The 21975-nt window shown below is 32.7% G+C and overlaps 1 protein-coding gene across 1 annotated transcript in view; it reads right to left on the bottom strand.

Annotated features, from left to right (window-relative positions):
* The window catches only part of Csgalnact (Chondroitin sulfate N-acetylgalactosaminyltransferase), a 525789-nt gene that overhangs the window by 345564 nt on the left and 158250 nt on the right, over nucleotides 1–21975 (bottom strand). The window contains exon 2 of the mRNA XM_072535954.1: nucleotides 21206–21277. The gene's annotated coding sequence lies outside the window, so the exon portion shown is untranslated. The remainder of the gene's footprint in view (nucleotides 1–21205; nucleotides 21278–21975) is intronic.

The following is a 21975-nucleotide window of genomic DNA, read 5'->3' as shown; positions in this document are numbered from 1 at the left end:
CAATAACTTCTCTCTCTCTCTTGTCGTTTCCTCATTGCTGGGGATCGTGATTTCCTACAATGCGAGCTGTCAATTCTCTCCATCTCTTGCGATTTTGGGCTGCTCTTATGGACTCGGAAAACGTCTCTCCAGTGGCTTTCTGTACTTGATCTGACCATCGGATAGGTGAGCGTCCTCTGCCTCTACGTCCTTCTACGTTTCCGCATACAATTAGTCTTTCTAAGTTGTCATTGTCTCTTCTCGCAACGTGGCCAAAAAACTTTAAAACATTTGCAAGACACTGAGAGGAGAGTCTGGTCTGAATGTTTAGCTCTTCGAGAATCGACTGATTGGATCTGTGCTCCGTCCACGAGACGCGTAGCATTCGTCTCCAGCACCACATTTCGAATGCGTCAATCCTTTTCCTATCCTCTGATTTTATTGTCCATATTTTGGCACCGTAACTGAAGATTGAAAAAATGAGTGTCCGTACCAGTCTCATTTTGAGTTTTTTGGATAAAGAGCGGTCCTTCCATATTTTTGACAGTCGACTCATCGCGTTCTTGGCCATCCCTATTCTTCTGCGAATTTCCGTATGGGAGGAGGCTGCATTGCTTAAGGAAGATCCTAGATACGTGAACTCGTCTACTTTCTCGAATTGATTTAGGGCGCCTGTTGTTTGGAGGATATTCGCGTGGTCCACAATCATGATTTTTGTTTTCTGATTATTAATCTTGAGCCCACACTTGTTGCTTTCGGTTTCTACTCTCTTTATCAGTCTCGACATCTCCTCTTCAGATGTTGCTATCAGTGTTGTATTGTCTGCGAATCTTAAGTTTGAGATCTTTTTTCCTGCAATGGAGATGCCACCTCTCCATCCATCGAGTGCGTTCCTCATTATGTATTCTCCATATAAATGCAATAACTTACCTGTTATCAAATCAAGCCCTGGACTTCCTTTGGGTTCATATTTTTTATACCTGTATTTCTCAATTTGGTAAGCGTAAAGTTTTAATTCAGTAAGTTAAGTTAAAGAGGGGCTTTTAAGAAATTATGAATCTCGCTTTAATTGTCGTTGGGATCTGGTTCGTTTAGTTTAAAAACTTTTACTAGGTATTCAGCAAAAGGTACGGTTTTTTTTTGTTATCTCTGGCCCATTTACCCTACATGTCTCTTATTTGAGGACAATATTATTGTGGTTGTATTAGCTTTTTTATTGGGTTCCAAAGGGGGTAGTCTGTATCTTAAGAGGCAGCAAGAAAACTTAGGTTATCCTGAATACTTTGTTTTTGATATTGTTTAGTAACTTTGTTCGATCTTTGGTAGCTCTGTTTAGTTTTGCTTTATCGCTTGGGCATCTCGATATCTGCCATTGTTTTCGTAGCTGCCTTTTCACTAAAATTTTTTGTTTCATTGTGAGGTCAAGATTTTCCTGGTTTAGTACAGTCAATAGTCGGGGTTGCTGCCTACAGTATTTTCTGTATAGCTATTGTAAATTCTTCTGCATCTTCTATTTCTTGTGGCGTTTTTAATGGAATTTGCAAATTGACTTGTGCATTTAAATGTTCCCTAAATTCTACCTTGTTTGTTTTATGGTTACATAGAGTTCTTTGTCATAGTTTTTGAATAATTTTATTGGACGGTGAGGTTATGATTCTACTTGAAAATAATTTTTAATGATTCCTTTTATGATCCAAAAGTCTAGTAGTTCGTGTAATGTTTTTGGATTGCTGGACTAATAGGTTGGTTGGCAAGAACATAAGTATGCTGCCATTTTAAAGTAGATTTTATTTGTACAATGTGCTTCACTTTTCAAGCTTTTTCTTCTTCTTCTTTCTCTTTATAAGCAATTCTGCTTGTTCATTGGCGGATTATTACCTTTATGGGAGGTTTTCACTTCATCTTTTGCGCGGTCATCCGATACTTCTTTTGCCGATTGGTAATTTATCTTTTGCTATTTTTGCACTGTAGGATACATTTTCTTCTAATGTCTTCACTTCTCTTTCGAACTCTCAGCGTATTTTCTGTAATACTTCTCAGTACTCTCATCTGTTGTTTCCAGTAGCCTTTGCGTTGTCTTGGTCTTACACTGGCTTTATAAATTCTTAACTTCATCTCACTGTTAATGTGTCTGTTTCGCCGTATAGTTTATTAAGGCATCCTGCCAGTCTATTTATTTTTTATAGTTGATCTTTCACTTCTTTGTTCAGGTCTCCATAGCTAGACAGTGTAATTCCCAGGTATTTTATTTCCATTACTTGTTCAATACTGGTGCCTTAAATTTTTATTTTACATCTGGTTGTTTCTTTGCTGACTTCTATTATTTGTAAAGTTAATGGATGCAGATTTATTCCCATTTAATTTTATTCGCCATTTTCTGGTCCAGTTATGTATTTTATTTACTGATAGTTGCAATTTATCAGTCGCTTCTTCACTAGTGTCTCCTATCGCTAGTATGGCTGTATCATCCGCGAAGGTGGCAATAGTGTTTTGTTTCAGCTCTAAAATGTCACACGTATACAATAGGTACAGGACCGTTCCCACTCCCTTGTGGCACGCCAGCTTTGATCTGCCTTAAATCGGTGTACACTTCTTAATTCATGTTTTATGTATGATTCTAGGATTTCTGTTTAGGCATGAACGTTCTTAGTCTTTACTTTATCAAACGCCTGTGCTATGTCCAAGAAGATTGTAGATCAGACTTTCTTTTCTTCTAATGTTTTTTCTATTAAATTCGTTAGTCTGTGAACTTGAGCTTTAGTGGAATGTTTATTTCTGAAACCAAATTGATGATTTGGTATAAGATTTTCTCTTTCTATTATTGGTTTTAATCTTTTCAATAGAAGTTTTTCAAATACTTTTGTCATCACCGGAAGAAGTAATATTGGTCGATAAAGAAAGGATTGAGGATAATATTTTATTTTTTCTTATATAACCTGTCAATATTTCTTCTTTTTACTTTTATCTCTACAACTCATTTCCTATTTTATAATTTTCGTTCTTTCACTATTCCGCCTCAAACCAGTTAGTTAAAAATTAAAATTACTTGTTCAAAGCGTCTTATATTTTTATCTATCACGTATACAATGGTAGTATGCGTGCGCTACCTTGACAGACACATTTCGTGCATCGTATCCCTCGTTATATCTACACCTCTGACATGATCGTAGTGTTTCCGATGGCAGGAAGAATCACAAAACCCTCCGGCAACAGCAACGGCAACACACAAACGGATAAATATTTTTAATCGATGTAGCCGAGTAAAAATATTTGCCGGCGAATCCATTTGGCATTTTATTAGACACCAATTAAGCAATAAAGTTAGCAATGGGAGTAATAAAAAAAGTGTGCCACGAAGCGAGAAGAATAGCGAACCGGAATGCTTATTTTGTGGTATTTTCTGATAAAATAAATGACTTGCATCTACTCGAAAAAGCAAGGGGATCAAGAACAGTTCATGGGTTTTTTTTAGAAAATAAAACATAGAGCAAAAGGATTTAAATTTGTACTTACGAGTAAAAAACACAGCACATAAAAAATACCAACAACGGTTTAGTGTAGAAGTTGTTGAGTTTTAAGTATTATATACTAATATTAAATATTAAATACAAAATATTAAAGACAATTTCTAAAATTATAAATATCTAGACAAAGTCTAAAAGTCCAAGATGGCTAAAAAATGTCTAAAAGAATTGATGAAATGTGAATTAATATTTAGAAAAACTGATGAGAAATACGACACGTTTTGAAATAATCAAAAAAATCAAAAACTTTTTATAATTCTTTCTTTGACTTAATCTAAAGCACCACATTTTATTTTTCAATGTACAGTTTCTACGAGTATATGCAGTTTTAATCTTTAATATAATTTAGCTAATTTGTTTATTAATAACTAAATTAATTTATACTTTACTTTGCCGCCAAATTTCAATTGTCGCTGACATTACACAGTATGTTGAATTTTGTGATATCAGGTATTCGTTTCATGGATAAATATACCAACTATTCTATCAGTTAGTAGACGGATCTTATTTTTAGTTGACAGTTGACAATTAGATATTGATAGGTTATGATATTTCTTTCCGCTAAAAGTTGATTTTTATTACAATTTCGAAAATTATTTAATGAATCGGCTCCAAAAATTCTGGTAGTACAAAGTAATCGTATTTTTATTATATATATTGTTTGAGCAAGCTAAATATATTGTAATTTGTTATACAAATTTATGAAAAAATTATTCCCCTTGTTTAATTCATTAAAAAATAGTTTTATACCATTTTATACTTTTATACCATCCATATCTACTTCTGTTTGCAATAAGTCCGATGAAGATGTTATTGATAGCAGAATTGAGCAGTTGCTTGGTGAGAAAATCAAAGTGTCTTGGTAGAACAGAGTTCAGTGGTTAGGCTAACTAATTTTAGTGGACAATGGACCTCTGAAATAGATGTTCCAGAAATACCAAAATTTGAGTTTGTTTTACAGTCAATTGTTCAATTCACCCATAAAAGCCAACCAATGTTTTATTTTGAGAATTTCTTCCCTTGTGATCTAATAGAACAAATTGTTGCTCAAATGAATTTATATACTGTACAAAAAGACAGCAAAAATTATAAAAACATTAACCCAGAAAAATAAAGGCATTACTAGGTATTTTTATTTTAATAGGACTGCGCCCTTTACCAGACAAAGATTTATATTTGTCAAGTGATACTTTTTATAATAATCCTGTTATCTCCAAAGCTTTTACAATAACCAGGTTCAAAAAATTAATAGAAAATATCCATCTAAATGACAATTCAGCAGCTACAGAGAGAGGTTTACCCAACTCTGACATACTGCTTAAGACCATGTATAGATGAACTAAATGAAATTTTCAAAGAACAAGCCAATCCTGGAAGTCGATTTTTTATTGATTAATGTATGGTGAAACAGTATATGCACAAGAAACCAATTAAGCGTGGTTATAAAATTTGGGAAAACTGTGATGTTATTACTGGGTATCTGTACCAGTTTATTACCTACACTGGAAAAACTTAGGGTATTGAAAATGATGGCTTGAGATACAAGGTTGTAACTGAATTATGCCAAGATGTATCACACAAATCTTTGGCTGTTTTTTATAACTTTTTTACAAGTTATAGTACAGTTTACATATAACTTATGCTAAACAGCTGTATGCTATAGGTACAGTCATACCTAATCGCAACGGTTTACTTGATTTTACGAGAAAAAAGCAAACCAAAAATTAAAAACTTAGAAATAATGAATTCTATGATTGGAGCAGTGCCCCTATAACAGCAATAATGTAGTTGGATACCAAAGAAGTCACGGTTATTACAACTGCCAATCAACCACATGAAGTAACCATGATAAAACGTACACAAAGAGATGGCACAAAGAAAGTTATAGTGTGCTCAAAAGGTATTGCAAATTATACACTAAACATGAGAGGTGTTGATTACTTTGACCATTTTAGGGCATCATATCTCATAGGTAGGAAGTCTAGGAAATCGTGGATGAGAGTGTTCTTCTTTCTTTTAGATGCAAATATGATTAATGCATATATTATGTACCTAAGAATTCATGATCAAGATATACTTCCAAGAAAGCTCTTATAAGTGATTGGAAAAGCTCTTATAGGTGACTTTACAGTAAAGGCATCTCGACCTGTGATACTTAAAAATAAAAAAACGGGAAACTTTGGAGTTCCAGACAAAATTCGGCTGAGAAATATAGGACCACATTTACCAGAGATTTAAAAAAATTATATAAGATGCAAATTTTGCTCAACAAAAAAAGAAGAAAAACGAACTAATATATAACTTTCTTTTTATTACTTTTTTAAATTATTTTTAATTTCAACAAAAATATGTTTTATTTACCTCCTTTAAATACCAAAAGTATATAAACAAACAAAGTAATTCTCCTAATATCCCATCCATGTCTTATTAAGGGTTAAGGAAATATTTAAAAAGTTATGATGTTGGTAACACAAAGTTTATTATTTTAGTCTTTTGGCCTTATTAATTTGTTCTTATCCACCTTTGGTGGGACCTATCGAAACCACATGGATGGAACTTCCTAAATCTCGTTAAGGACATTCCATAGCAAATGGTCGACCATAAAATAACAACTGCAGCTGCTATTCAGAACTCAATGCCCACCTAAAGATACATACATGCAAGTAGCTAGATTCACCTATATACTAAAACCAACAACTACATTCTACAATCCTGTCCAACTACTTAAAAATAACAATATTTGCCATTGCCAAATACATCATTTTAAAATTTTTGTAAAGCTTAAGGCAAGATTTGCTCCATTTTTTTAGATTAATAGTAAAATTTCAATTTTACATTTTATTCATGTACAATAAATATGATTAGTTAATATCTTAGTTTATCTATCCTAGCCAAGTTCATTTTTCAGATTTACCTTTAAGATAAGAAATTCTTACAGCTGAGAATCTGAGCTAGACGATGCCTAACAATTGGCTCCCTAAGAAAGTTGTGATTTTTATTTGAGTCGATAGATGGTACACATTGGCACTTACCGTTTCTGATGGGCCGTTGGACCTATCCAATGCCCTAAATTTAGATCTTGAAGGTTACAATATAAATGAATCTTTTTTTGGTCGTAGCATTATTGGACCAGAACTAGTAAACTGAAGAGGTCTTCTCTCGTTTCCATGCTGGCACTGAATCCAAACTGATCCTTATCTCAAATGATTGTCTCACACGTTTTTTAGATTATTATATGTACGACTGTCAAAAGGACTTTTGCAGACTATAAGACTTATCCAGTTTTGGGATATTTTTCCTGTATCACAAATTCGATTGAATAGTAGGAAAAATATTTCGATATTTGCTTTGCTGATTAATTTTAAAGTTTGTGAATATATTCTATCTAGACGGTGTTTATTCAATTTCTATTTCTATTCGGTTTTCAGAATTTCTGCTCCTTCGTTATTGTTGTCCAATCTGTTTGGTTCTTCTCGTATGGCGTTGGAAAAAATTTTAATACAGCTTTTCCATTCTTTTAGTTTATACTCGGGCGGTTCTAACTGTTTGCCATTCGTATTTAACATGATGTGTAAGGTTGTTGTCTAGTTAGTCGATGTAAATTCTTTTACCTTTTTATGTAAATTAAAAAAAAGTATCTTGCAGTTCTTCTATTTCGACGCATTTTATTTGTAGCCAATTTTTTTAATTATTCTAATTAGTCTTTTGTATTCTCCGTCCTTGCCATCTTTTCTTTTGAATTCTCTTCGTTTTATCATTTCAGAAGGACTTAGTTCTTTCTAGACTACCCATGACCTTGCAAAAATAATTACGTATATGCATTTTGATGAATTTTAAAAGCCGTTTCCAAAAATAAATTTCTTAGTCGTCCAATTTCAAAATCTGTAAATCAATCCAGAGATTCGTTAGTCAATTTCAGGCAAAACATTGTAATACTTCATGTAGAATAACTTATTCGGCAAGGGATATATTAGCGTATTAGAATAAGAAATACTAGAACAGGCACCAATAGAAAGAATCAAAAGGGTAATACAAATATGGTTGAGGTATTCAAAGTATAAATTCGGAGAGATCTTACAGCAGGAAATTGGAACGATAGACGAGAATAGATATTCCAAGAAAATATACATCCCAAGTACAACTCTGTACATCTGAGGGTTAATAAATATCCCACTCAATTCTGCTATTCCACTAAAACGTATTTAACCCCAAATTAATTAACATTGGGATAATTTTCCGACAAAGATTTATTTCAGAGTAAATTTCAGTCGGAATCCTAGACAGAATCGCTACATGTGCCTCATATGTCATCTGTAAATCATGTCTGCGTTTATATTTCTATACTTAGTTAAACTCCACTAAGTTCCACGACAAAATGAATTACGACTAATCGGGCTATGTGAAAGACTCCAAAACGGCCGTTTGTTATAATTATTAGAGTCTATTTGTAAGTTTTGTCAGATGGTTTTATAAAGATCCTATTTTACTCACTGAGAAAAATTCTTCAAAATGTTTTGTCTATTTATTTTGTAATCTTATTTTTATCTTATTCATAACGAAGTTTTTTATTCTTCTTCTGCTGCTGAGTGCCTGTCCGTGTAAAGGTCTTTCTTTACCATGCTCTCAGGTTAGCAGGCCAGGATATTCCTCTTCATCATGGGGCCCTTTTCCCCTCAATTCTACCTTAAAAAATGCATTGGAGTAGCTCATATCTGCCTTAATCTCTCACTATATGTCCCAAATACTACAGCTTACGGCAGTTCACGACGTTGACCAAATTTCAGACGCTTTTCATTGGTGTCTTTGTCCATGGTATCTTCAAGATTCTTTGATATAATCATATCTCAAAAGCCTGAAGTTTTGATAGAGTTTCCGCCTTCGCCTTCACTCACTCCCCACTCTCAATCCCCTTAAGATTTTGACAAGATCTGTATATTGTAAATCTATTCGGAGCACGCTGATTGATTCCAATACAGGTTAGCTATTATTTTCTTTCGTCAATCCCTGTCCTCTTTAGCACTTCCAACATTTATTCATGTCTGACTTTATCGAAAGCCTTCTTGTAGTCAATCAATCATGCAAAAACATCACAGCTGACATCTCTTCATTTCTGAAACAATTCCTGCTCGCTAAATAAAGCTTCTCTTATACAAACATTGTTCACAAATTCAAACTGATTGGGCGCAATTTGTTCCTTGCATTTTCGGTAAATTCTTGTGTGGATGACTTTTAACAACAGCTTCAGCAGATGGCTCATTAGGCTTATGGTGCTATAGTCTTCACAAACTTTTGCTCCTGGTTTTTTAGGCAATGGTACGAACTCCGATTTAAGCTACTTTACTGGTATTTTTCAAATAGCAGTAAAATATTTCAGTTAATATTTTTATTTTTTCTGCATCGAATAGCTTCAGCAGTTCTGCAGAAATTTCATCAAGTCCCTGTGCCTTTCCATCCTTAATTTGTCTACGGCTGCCGTTATTTCTTCTAGTGGGATTTCAGGACCTGAATTTTCTTCAACGGTTGGTTCTGTGGAAAAGTTTCTCCAAGTATTCATCCCATACTTTCTTTTCCAGCTATTTCCTTCACCTTTTGATGGACATTGAAGTTATCATATCGACTCTGCTGTATTTCTTGACATTGTTCTGGTTTTCGTTTTTATTTGGCTTTTCTTATCTTTCTTCTGACGATGGTTTGTATTCTTTTACATTCTTGGAGATTTTCTTTGTTTTTTTTACTATACAATTTACTATACTATACAATTGTAAATGTAAATATAAATATATTTTTTAAACTGTTAAATATAATGCTTACTCTTATTATTTTATTGTAATATAAACAAACTAAAATTAATTTAATAAAAATGCAGCAATAACCGCGGTGCCATCTTTTGGAGATCTAAAAAAGTGAATTTTGTCGGTTTTGACTTGGCAATTATATTATATAAAGCGTAAATTTCTGTATTAAAAAGATACAATCTACAAACTGGACACAGTTATGCCTTGCATTATCTTCGCAACATATTCAACAACATAAAAATTAGATTTGTGCCCTACAATAAAAAAATTATAAATAAATATAGATACATGTAAAGTATGTTAAAGAAAACAAAAGAGAAAATACATACTCCACTAGCTTACATCAATACAGTAAAGATAACACATTGCCAAACTCGTCCGGACCATCGATCTCGGCGTCTTTTAGTGGAAACATCGGAGGAAAAGCAAATACACGGTGCACCTATCAAAATAATCTGTATGCTATTGTTCTGGAATAAATCCACATTGATTAATTATCAAAAGTCATGTGGAAACAGTCGAACCATCGACGACGCCGAGGAGGATGTCCTCGTCGTCGTTTTGAATTGACTCAACGGGATATCTCTAATTTCCAACGATCTATGTTTCCAATGGTTACACTTCGATTACAGGATGGCTCCAACCAAATTTTTATGAAAATCGGCATCCATATTTGTTATTTTCAATATATTAGTCGATAAGAAAAAGGAAACTCCTCATTGCCTTTAATTTAATTTGAAGTTCTTCTTCCTTTTTTAAGCTCTAGTGTAGCAGTATTTGCTTGACAGAAAATTTTATAGAAATGTTTTCTTTTAAAATAACAACTAAAAAACTATTTTTATCTATTTTACTTTTGTCCCAAATGAAAATTGTTTTCTCTATAAGCTTGAGGTTTTTCCTAAACATTCCCAATTTACATAGGGTAAATATTGTAACCCCGAAAATAAAAACTTAATTTAATGTCGATTGTATATAGGGTGTTTCAAAAAGGTATGTCATAAATTTAATCATGCATTCCGGGAAAAAAATAAATTGATTGAATTTAACTTACCTTAGTACAAAAGTGTACACAAAAAAAAGTTACAGCCCTTTGAAGTTACAAAATAAAAATTGTTTTTTTTGCCTTATCTCCTAAACTACTTGACATTTTGTAATAAAAATGGACACGTTACTTTCTTGTTCTGAAAGCATTTTTCATAAAAAATCGGTTGCCTGTAAAGTCGGTTTTACGGGCGAAGATTTTACGTGACAACGTCTTTTTCTCGGTAGAATATTCATTGATATGAATATTATTAAATTGCACAATAGGAACAAGGAATTGAATGAAAATAAGAATTGCACAAATTTTAACTATAGAAATATATTTTGTTTACTAAAACATTGTACATGTAAACTTAAACTTAACTAATTTCTATTTGAGTGATTTTGTTGAGGATAGGACGATGATAGGAGAAATATGAAATGAAAGGAAGTGTTTCTGCTGTAATGTGTCTTGAACGCCAAGAACGCTCGAGAAAGACAGAGACACAAGCAGGCACCGGCACCGATTCAACGCGCCTAATTCTCTAGTGCTGCACGCGCAGCGGACCGATCATGTTTTAGTGGGAGAGAGACGCAAGGCATTCGCCGGTCCGGCGGGCCTCTCTCTCGTTCGGTGACTCATCGTAACAGACGTGAGCGGGCGTTACACTTTTTCATGAATGACTCCGAGCCACAACCTAATTTAAGACGTTGTCACGTCAAAAAGAAACAACAAAATCTACGCGCTCAGAAAAATTTTAAGGGGGGTGTGCAGCCCTAAATCCCCCAAACTTTTGAGTACGTTCAAATCAAATGAAATTTGGGGCATCATTAGTTTAACACATGATTTTTAAAAAATTTTGCCTCATCACTTTTTTCAAAAAACAGTTGATTGATTTACGGCCCTTTTCATTAATCTTTAAAAAATTACATTTAATTAATATAATAAAATGAATACACATTTGGTATCGTTTTAAGAAGGAAAAAATCATATTTTTCTGACGTAATTCATTTGCAGCTTCAATAATTCTAATCCTCAATTGTTGTTTGTCCTCTTTTGTTACAGAATACAGTTTCTCTTTCATAAACCCCCAATAGCAAAAGTCCATGGGGTTAAGACCTGGACTTCTGGTGGCCAAGAAATAGGTGCGTCACGACCCCTTACAATCCACCGACCAGGATACTGCCTGCAAAGGTATTTCCAGACTTCATTACTGTAATGCGGTGGAGCGCCATCTTGTAGAAACCACATATTTTGCGTTATTGCAATATTCACTTCTTCCAAATACTCTTGTAAATCGTTTGCCAAGAACTGCAAATAATTATCACTATTTAAGTTGTTGGGAAGAAATACTGGGCCTATTAGATTGTTATCCACAATTCCTGCCCAAACATTAACTTTGAAAGTTCTTTGGTGATCAGACGTTTTTTTTTGGCATGAGGATTTTCGTCGGCCCAAATGTGCTAGTTATAATGGTTTGTTATTTCATTTGTTTGAGTGTTTTTTATTAACAATTAATCGCAAAATCCAATCCTTTTAGGATAATCTTCAACCAATAACTCTTGAACCGTTGTTAAGTGATAGGGTTTAAGCAGCTGATCCTTCAAACGCCTCCAAACCCTTACGTGAGGAACATTTAGTTGAGCAGCTATTACCCTTGTACTTGTTCCAGGAACTTCTTTAATGATTTCTAAAATGTCTTCTTCAGTTGCATCCATTATTGGACGACCACTATTGCCAGCAACTTGCGGTTGGAATGTACCCGTCCCGTAAACGACGATCAATGGTCAGAAATAATCGTCTATCGAGTGTATTTCGATTGGGGTATTTTACTACATAACGCCTTACGGCTGCTGCACTATTTCCTTGACATTCACCTACGATATTCCCGATAGTTTATTGAAATCATAATTTAATCTGATCCAACTTACCCAAAGTTAAATGCATATCTGTCATTTCCTAAAATGTGTAGACCATTGTAATATCAAAATTTTTAATATTAATCCTATTCACACAATAAATGATAGCTTCAAATTATTGAATATTATTGATTGAACTGTTTGTAATTATTGTATCCGTAGAAACTAATTGTAATTTTATGGCAAACTAGAAAAAATTAGTTTTTCGAAAAAGTATTAAAATGCAAAAAAGTTTTAAAAATAATGATTTGATTTGAACGTACAAAAGTTTTGGGGGATTTAGGGCTTCACACCCCCCTTAAAATTTTTCTGTGCGTTTAGATTTTGTTGTTTTTTTTTATGAAAAATGCTTTCAAAACAAGAAAGTAACGTGTCCTTTTTTATTACAAAATATCAAGTAGTTTAGGAGATAATGCAAAAAAACAATTTTTATTTTGTAACTTCAAAGGGTTGTAAATTTTTTGTGTACACTTTTGTAGTAAGTTGGATTCAATCAATTTATTTTTGTTCCCGGAATGCGTGATTTAATTTATGATATACCTTTTTGAAACACCCTGTATATTTCTATTTTACCAACAAATTGTCAGTACCTATGGACTCACATCAGATAGTCCAAGGTTTTATTATTTACTCTTGTCAAAAACTAGCTTGGAGACAACAAACGCATCTATCATCGGTTTTCAATTTTTGGTAACACTTTATTTGTATTTTTCGTACTCATATAAACATTTACTCTATGTGAATTTATATATGCCACATTATATGAACCAGTTTTGTCCAGGTATAATACCAAAATATAGTTTACAAACAAAATAAGAAAAAACAGTTGTTGATGTTAGAAAATTGGTAGAAAAACATTAGGTATGATTTAAACTGGAAAAGTAATGAAGAATTAAGCTATTTTAAACAAGTTTTAGAACGAGACAACTTTAGAAAACATCCACCTGAAGTCAACGCTTTATGACAGCTTCTACAAGATTTACAAGAATATGTCGTTTAAAACTTAGTTCATCAATAATTTGTTTATTTTAACAACAAATAATTACAATTTAAGTTTAAGGCTAATTATTAATCATTATTTTCAATCATAAACGAACATTTTAAATTATCTGGTGCAAAGTGAACAATCTCCATATTATGCTACTACAACAAAATAAACAATCTCCCGGTCTTACCAAAATCGCCAATATCTATTATATTATTGTGGATTGTCTTTCTTATTACTGAGAGTACAAGTTATTTTTAGAAATGATACCCGCTTTTTTTGTAAGACATCACAGCATTGGTTCATTTTTTTGACAGCTATCCATCTTTTTATATCGTTAGCATTAATTTATAAACTCCATCATTCATTGATAGTGTAGACTAAAACGATTCTTTTATAAATTCTGATATCTATTTCAGTGATTTATTATCGACCCTTCTTTATATTAATTTGTTGATAGAAAGTGTTAAACGTCCACCTGTTACCAATCCCTCAAAGAAATGTTTTTACTAATTGAGCTAATTCAGCAAAACATATCACAAACGCAAAAAGTAAAGTCGAATGACAAGGGTAGGCGGAACATACCGTTCCGAAGCTACGAAGGATTAGCGTAAGATAAAGGAGGGCAGGAGACGGAGGAGCATCACTGACTCATAGTTAATTTAACCCTTTGTCAATTTCTCCATTGGTATTAAACCGCACACGGTGCGAGTTGGCGTGGAGGAGAGGGTGCGGATCGCTTTAGCGAATTGTGATAAATGAAAGAACACGAATGGGATGGTATCGCATTCTGGCGTATTATATAATACATAGGTTGAAATGCGAAAAGCAGTTCATCGGATATATAAATATGCGAGGAGTAATTTTTATAGGGGTCATAGAGTGATCCCATCTCAATTGGGAATATTGGGGAGAGGAAAAAACGGTCGAAATATAAAACAGCAATTTGTTCCTCTTTTGTGCTATTATAAAAATGTGAATATAATCCCAATTTAAATAATAATAATTAATACTTCTGGATAAATTGGAATGTAATTATAAGTTTGAATTTCTTTCGTCTTCTTGATCGACGATGATAAAATAAAATGTTGAAGTCGTGGAGTAAAATATAGTTTTATTGACAGCTACTGAATTATTACACTCTAGTTGTTGTTGAGGTAAAAATTTATAATCGACTACCTCCCAAACTAGTCCCGAAGCTATATTTATATTCTCACTAAAATATTTCTTCTTCTTTAAGTGCCGTCTCCCGATCGGAGGTTGGATATCATCATCACTATATTTACTTTATCTACTACTGCTCTGAAGAGTTCTATAGATCTGCATTTAAAGCAGTCCCTTAAATTCTTCAACCATGGCACTCTCCTTCTTCCTCTACTCCTTCCTCCTCTTATCTTTCACTATATTATCAGCCTTAGCAGTTCTCATATCGCTGTCCCCGCATTACGTGTCCCAGATATTGTAACTTTCTTATTTTTATTGCGTTTATTATTTCGCATTCTTTGTCCATTTCTCGCAATACTTCCGTGTTAGTTTTCTTCTCTGTCTATGCTATTTTAAGTATCCTCTTGTGACACCACATTTCAAAGGACTGTAAGTTATTTATGTGTTCTTGCTTCAATGTCCAGCTTTCAAGTCCATATTGCAGTATCAAGAACACGTAGCATCTCAGTGCTCTTACTCTCAGTTCTAATGCATCTTACTCTAAGATCTTTGTTGCAGAGAATTGTTTTCATTTTTACAAACGCATTTCTTGCTATTTCTATCCTGGGTCTGATTTCGGTTGTTTGATCATTATTGTCTTAAATCCAGGTTCCTCGGTATTTGTATTTATCAACCCTTTCTATCGGTACATTTCCCAAATGTATGTTTGTTGATATATTTGTTTTCTTTGTTATTATGTAATTGTATTTGGTCTATTTTATATTCATTTTTAGTCCATATTTTTTACAGAAACTGTTTGTTTTGTTTAGCAGTAATTCAGCAGATCTTGCCATAATCACGGTATCATCTGCATATCTTATATTGTTAATAGATCTTCCCTTAATTATTATTTAATCCAGTAAAATAAGGCAAAAAAGGGGGCAAACCTCGGAATGAAAGATAATAAGCTGAAAATTTGCATACGTCTTTATTTTGATGGTATAAAACTTACCTCAAAAGTCTCAAATAATCACGTGTCCGCGACCTAAGATATTAAAGGTCAAAGGTCACAAAAATGAGTTTTCTGCAAATATCTCATTTCCCTTACACTTTATGACATTTAAGGTGGTAAGAAAAATTGTAGAATGAAAAATTCTCTTCAATTTTTGTCTCAAGTACTTTTATGTACCTTCAACCCTTCTTAAGATAGGGCGCAAAGAGTGGGGGGCCGCTTACCTGTGTATACGGTAACGCGAAGTCAGCCAGTAGGATTCAATAAATAATAAGTTATATAGTTAATTATTCTCTTAAAATACTATTATTATCATTAAGTTTTTATTATTTATTATTTAATAAACTATATTTATAGATATTAATTATAAAATATATATTTTATATAATATACCTCAACTATTTCAACAAAAAAACTGCTCTGTACAAGAATTATGTGAAAATGGAGTACGTATTTTCTTAGCAGCGTATATTGCTCCAACATCAGAAGACGATATAGACTCTTTTCGATACACCCAGTTCATCAAATCAACAAGACTCAACAAACCAGTGCAGTTATCAAGTCTTCCACCTTCAAGTGCAGCAGCTCGTCAGCATATCATTCGTGTCTATTATCAGACCCAAATTTGGTTGGGAAATGATTTAGAACCCCAAGAATTCGGCTGGGTAATGCAAAATGAATTTCTGGAACCAATAACAACATTATTACCGCCAGCACCAGAAGAACTGCTGAATACAATATTTTGCAATTGCAAGAAAGGTTGTGGTTCTAATTGCGGATGCAGGAAATGAGGATTGCAATGTACTTTAATTTGTGGGCAGTGTAATGAACAATCATGTCTAAATGCTTCATCAACTTCAGATGATTTCAATGAAGAAAGTGAATATGCACCTGATATTCTTGAATATTTTTATTCTGATACTTTACTAAACGAGAATGATGATGATGAATCCGATATTGAGCAGTCAGAGGAAGAAGAAGACGATGAAGAAGAAAATTAATACAAAAATATTAACCATACATAATAAAAGAATATATATTATATTTGTAACTTTAATAAATCGATTAATGGATTAATAAATAAATGTATAATTTAAAAAAATAATAAATATGATTTTTTCAGTATTTAATTAAATATAAAAATGATTATTGTTGAATTCTGTACTTGTTGATGATGATGATGAATCCGATATTGAGCAGTCAGAGGAAGAAGAAAAAGAAGAAGAAGACGAAGAAAAAGAAAATTAATACAAAAATATTAACCATACATAATAAAAGAATATATATTAAATTTGTAACTTTAATAAATCGATTATTGGATTAATAAATAAATATATAATTTAAAAAAATAATAAATATGATTTTTTCAGTATTTAATTAAATATAAAAATGATTATTGTTGAATTCTGCACTTGATCTTAATTTATCGTATATACAGCTGTTTAAAATATCATTAAAGTTCATTTATTTCATTTAATATTGTATGTTTGTTAAAAATAAAATAAATATTATATAAAAAATATATATTTTATAATTAATATCTATAAATATAGTTTATTAAATAATAAATAATAAAAATTTAATGATAATAATAGTATTTTAAGTGAATAATTAACTATATAACTTATTATTTATTGAATCCTACTGGCTGACTTCGCGTTACCGTATACACAGGTAAGCGGTCCCCCACTATTTGCGCTCTATCTTAAGAAGGGTTGAAGGTACATAAAAGTACTTGAGACAAAAATTGAAGAGAATTTTCCATTCTACAATTTTTCTTACCACCTTAAATGTCATAAAGTGTAAGGGAAACGAGATATTTTCAGAAAACTCATTTTCGTGACCTTTGACCTTAAATATCTTAAGTCGCGGACACGTGATTATATGAGACTTTTGAGGTAAGTTTTATACCATCAAAATAAAGACGTATGCAAATTTTCAGCTTATTATCTTTCATTCCGAGGTTGCATCCTTATTTTACCGGACTAATTCCTTCACTTTGAGATAGTAATGCTTCTTCAAACATGGCTTTACTATATACATTAAATAGTAATGGGGACATAATACATCCCTGCCTAACTCCTCTCCTGATTTCAATTTCTGGACTGGGTTCGTTATCTATTACGATTTGTGCTCTTTGCTTCCAGTAGAGGTTTCTTATTATTCGTAAGTCACTCTAGTCTACGTTTTTTGTCTTTAGAATTTGGACTAATTTTTCATGTTTTACTTTGTCAAATGCTTTTTCAAAATCAACGTACCAAACGTGCACATCAACATTCATATCCAAGCATCTTTGAGCTAACACATTAAAATTAAATAACGCTTCTCTGGTTCCTAGTCCGTTTCTGAACCCAAACTGACTATCATCTATTCATTCTTCCAGTTTTTTATTTATAAGACCATGTATTATTTTTCAGAATAATTTGAGAATGTGACTTATTAGTGATATTGTTCTATATTCACTGCAATATTTAGCGTTTGTATTTTTAGGGATAGCACAAAAGGTGAAGAGTAACCATTGTTTTTTGGCTGTATGGCAAACTGCCGAAGCCATAAAAATAAAAAAAATAAAAAAAAAAAAAAAAAAAAAAAAAAAAAAAAAAAAAAAAAAAAAAAAAAAAAAAACCATTGTTTCGGTATGTGTCCTGTTTTGTATTCTAAAATACTACGATTCATCAAATAAGTGTATTGCCCTCTACATAGAACAAAAACTGTTGACTTTTGAAAGCTGGCAATATAAGCCAGCTATAACTTGAATATTTGGATTTTATGATTCAGTTATACTATCTAATTCAAATCTAAGTTCATTAAGTGAAACTAATCTAGGTGGGACTGTCCTTAAAGTTCTACGTAAATTTGATTGTAATATCGTATGTTTTTGAGGCGCTGGGTGAGATTAAATGTAAAAACTATAATGCCTTTGTTTTTTGGCTGTCTTGACATTCCGAACATATCTGACTACCTTCTATATAATGACAATCAACATAACAATGAATATAGTTCGAATCTACTGCATGTAGATTCCTTGGGACTAACAACGAGCGAACAACGCCATTTGTCACCGAGAACGGAAGAGCTATGACTCTTCTATAATGATGATGTCTTCTTCTTCATTTTGTGTAACCGTATCTATTATTGGCCGCCTTCTTATATTTACTCCCTGTAGAAGGAACTTTGTAGCATTTAACATTATTGACGCTATTTGTACGGGTTTTATAATATCTATGTAGTGTCCATGATTGTAATGAAGGTTTAATATTTTTTCGAATGTGTTCATATATTTTCTTGCTTATTCCATTGCACGGTCATAGTCCGTTTCCACTTTCAGTCGTATGTACTCTTTTTCTACTGTATCAGCTCTATATGAGACATCACTTAGGCCTTTAGACATTTTCTTGGTTCCTTTTATCAGTGATTCTCGGAACCTATTTAAATGTATATTTATTCTTCCTTCTATAAAATTAATAGAAGCTATCGTTTGTAACATCATCTTTGTCTGATGTTTTGAATTTTTTATTATTTCCTTCTGATTTTCGTCCAAAGAATCGATGTCCCTATATACTTTATCATTTACTCCAAATATTGATGTGAGGACTGTTCCTAGAAGTCCCCTTTTCGGTCTTTTTTTAACTTTTAAATCCAATGCTCTACTTATCATTTTTGTCCGTTCTTATTCTTTTTTAAGCTGACTCGACAGTGATTCACAATTTATTGTACTGCTTGCCTTACACATATCTTTGGGAATTCAACCGCGATGTACACCAAATCTTTAAACTTTAAACAAGCTTACGTTTCTTTTAGCAGAGAAGCATTGTGGGAGACCGTGGTAGAAATGGTAGTACCTGGAAAGCTGGTGCGATTAGCACAGGTGACCACAGAGAACGCTTCCGCATGGATCAGAATTGGCAGCACCATGTCGGAGGAATGCCTCATTGACACCGGGCTTAGACAAGCCTCTCTCGCCCCCAGCTATTTAATTTTGCACTGGAACATGTGGTAAGGAAAGTTCAACCACAACTGACAAACGGATTTGTTGCCCAAGGATCAAAAATACTATTGGCGTTTGCGGATGACGTGGACACAATTGCACAATCCACCAGAGATGCAAAAGAAGTTTTCAGCCTATTCGAAAACGGAGCTAAGGAAGTTGGTCTAAAGTTTAATGAGGACAAGACCAAGTTCCTACACACGAAGAACCCAAGACCAAGAGTTAGACAAAACGTAACAATCAATGAATATAACTTTGAAGTCGTTAAAGAATTCAAGTACCTGGGAGCCATCGTAACATCTGAAAATAAATATATAAAGGACATAGTAGCCAGGATCATTGCAGGAAACAAGGCATATTACTCATTATTGACCATACTTAAATCAAAAATACTCTCAATACCAGGAAAAATAAGAGTGTACAAGACAATAATTCATCCCACAATAACGTATGGAAGCGAGACATGGACTCTAAATCAGCAGAAAACGACAAAATTACTGGTAATGGAAAGGAATATACTGCGGACTATCTATGGGCCTTGCAGAGAAGAGACAACAGTAGAATGGAGAAGAAGACACAATGATGAACTCCAGACAGTATATGGAGATGAAAACATAGTACTCTACATTAAAACAAACCGAATAAGATGGGCGGGCCACGTACTAAGATCGAGTGACGAAAGACTCCTGAACGCCACATTCTGGGAAAGGCCCGATGGCAGTAGCCAGTGATCTACGCAAAATGAGTGATAGTGATACCAAGACTCACATAGAGTTGTAGACCCAAATGATGATGATGAAGACACATATCTTACTTACCATTTAGGATCAAGTCATTACAATTAAAAATTATCTTAAATATGTCTTCGAAGATAAAATATATTTTGAAAAATCCTCAAGTTCAAAATGGCAAATGTTGATAAGAGTTCAAGCTCAAAAACAAAGTATTACCAAGGGGCAGAGGTATTTCCTGCAACTACATGACAAAAAAAACCTAAAAAACCTAAAAAACCATTGGTTCCTGATAGACACACATATCTCGAGATAGAGAAAAATTGATAAGCATCATATAAAACCAACATATCTTAAGGTTAATTATTTTTTTTATTATTTATTATTATAATTATTTTTTTAACAACTTCACTTCAACGATATTTAAATAATATAGATATCTAAAATTATTAAAGATGGAATCTTTGTTATTTACTGTGACATACTTATAAAACGCCCACGTTCGCCTCATTTATTACAAATAGACAATAAAATTGACCATAATATTTTAATGGTGCTTTCTGCTTGCTATACAACAATAAAAATTTATATTTTTCTTTGATATCTTTCGTCGTCGGGGCGATTTTTATCTGTTTTTGCATGGCTGCGGAGTAAAAATTTTAGGCGAAAGAAATAAAATATTTTATTACTTGAAAAGTAAACGCTTTTAAAAATAACGATACAAAAGTCGATATTCTCTTGTTAAATATACTGAGGGTAGCAAGTGCTAATTAAATTTTTTTTGTTTCTTCCGCCTTAATGAAAAAATAGTGTTTTGCAATAGTTTGTCAATTGGAATTGATTAATTCTGTATATAAGACTTTTACGTACACATCTTGTAAGTATTGCTGATTATGTTTGTGTGAATCTACGAATCATGTAAATCTATGGATACTACAGTATATTCCATGCTATCAAGATTACATTGTTTTCATCCCTTTTTTGAGCTTTTAGAACCAAAGTTTAGTTATTTGTATTATGTGTTTTATATACCATCCACTCAACAGCCAAGAAGTATAGTAAAATAATGTATAAGGTCGAACATATTAAATGTAATGGTATTTCTCACCTTGACAATTTGGAATCCAGATTTGGCAGATATTAATGCATCAGTCGCCAATATCCATCTTGCTTGATTATTCTGAAACAAAACTACCAGTTAATGTATGTTCAAACATTATGTATAGTATAGAGATGTTAAATAAAAATAAATTTATACATAAATCAGGCATATAGTAATATATTCTGTAACAAGATTAATATATTCAATAAATATTTTATTTCAATATTACCAATTGTTATTTTCTACTATCAAAAATGGTGCCGTATTCTTTATACTTTTTAAATATAAAAACACTCTCGTCGTAAATACCAACATACTGGCTAGCAGTTAACAATCTATCTTCTAGATTTTGCAATATTTGGGCGCAGACTGACAATGAAAAATCGAATGTATTCGCAACATATTTAGAAACTATGTTTACTCCAAAAGGTCAAAATATAAATGATGATGTAGTTGGCGAATATCTAGATGCTCCCTGCCAACTATCACCTTCAATAAAAGCAGTCTCACCATTGAGGTTCGCAGAATAATAATGAGTACCAACTTTTACAAAGTACAAGGATAGTCAAGTCAAGTCAAGTCAAATTTATTGATCACATGCGACATTATACAAAGTACATGTATGAGACAAGTCAAAGTTACATTTTACAAAGTTATCTTAAAAGTATATAAATTAATAAACACGATAAAACATACCTCAAAGTTATTTTTAGAATATGGCTCTAGCTCACAAATGTATTGATGTACACACCTCCGAAAGTTTGGCTGATGTAAAT

Source organism: Diabrotica undecimpunctata, chromosome 6 (genome assembly GCF_040954645.1).
Source record: "Diabrotica undecimpunctata isolate CICGRU chromosome 6, icDiaUnde3, whole genome shotgun sequence".
Classification (NCBI taxonomy): Eukaryota; Metazoa; Arthropoda; class Insecta; order Coleoptera; family Chrysomelidae; genus Diabrotica; species Diabrotica undecimpunctata.
Note: the sequence above shows the minus strand (reverse complement) of the source record. Positions and strands in the feature narration are given on the sequence as shown.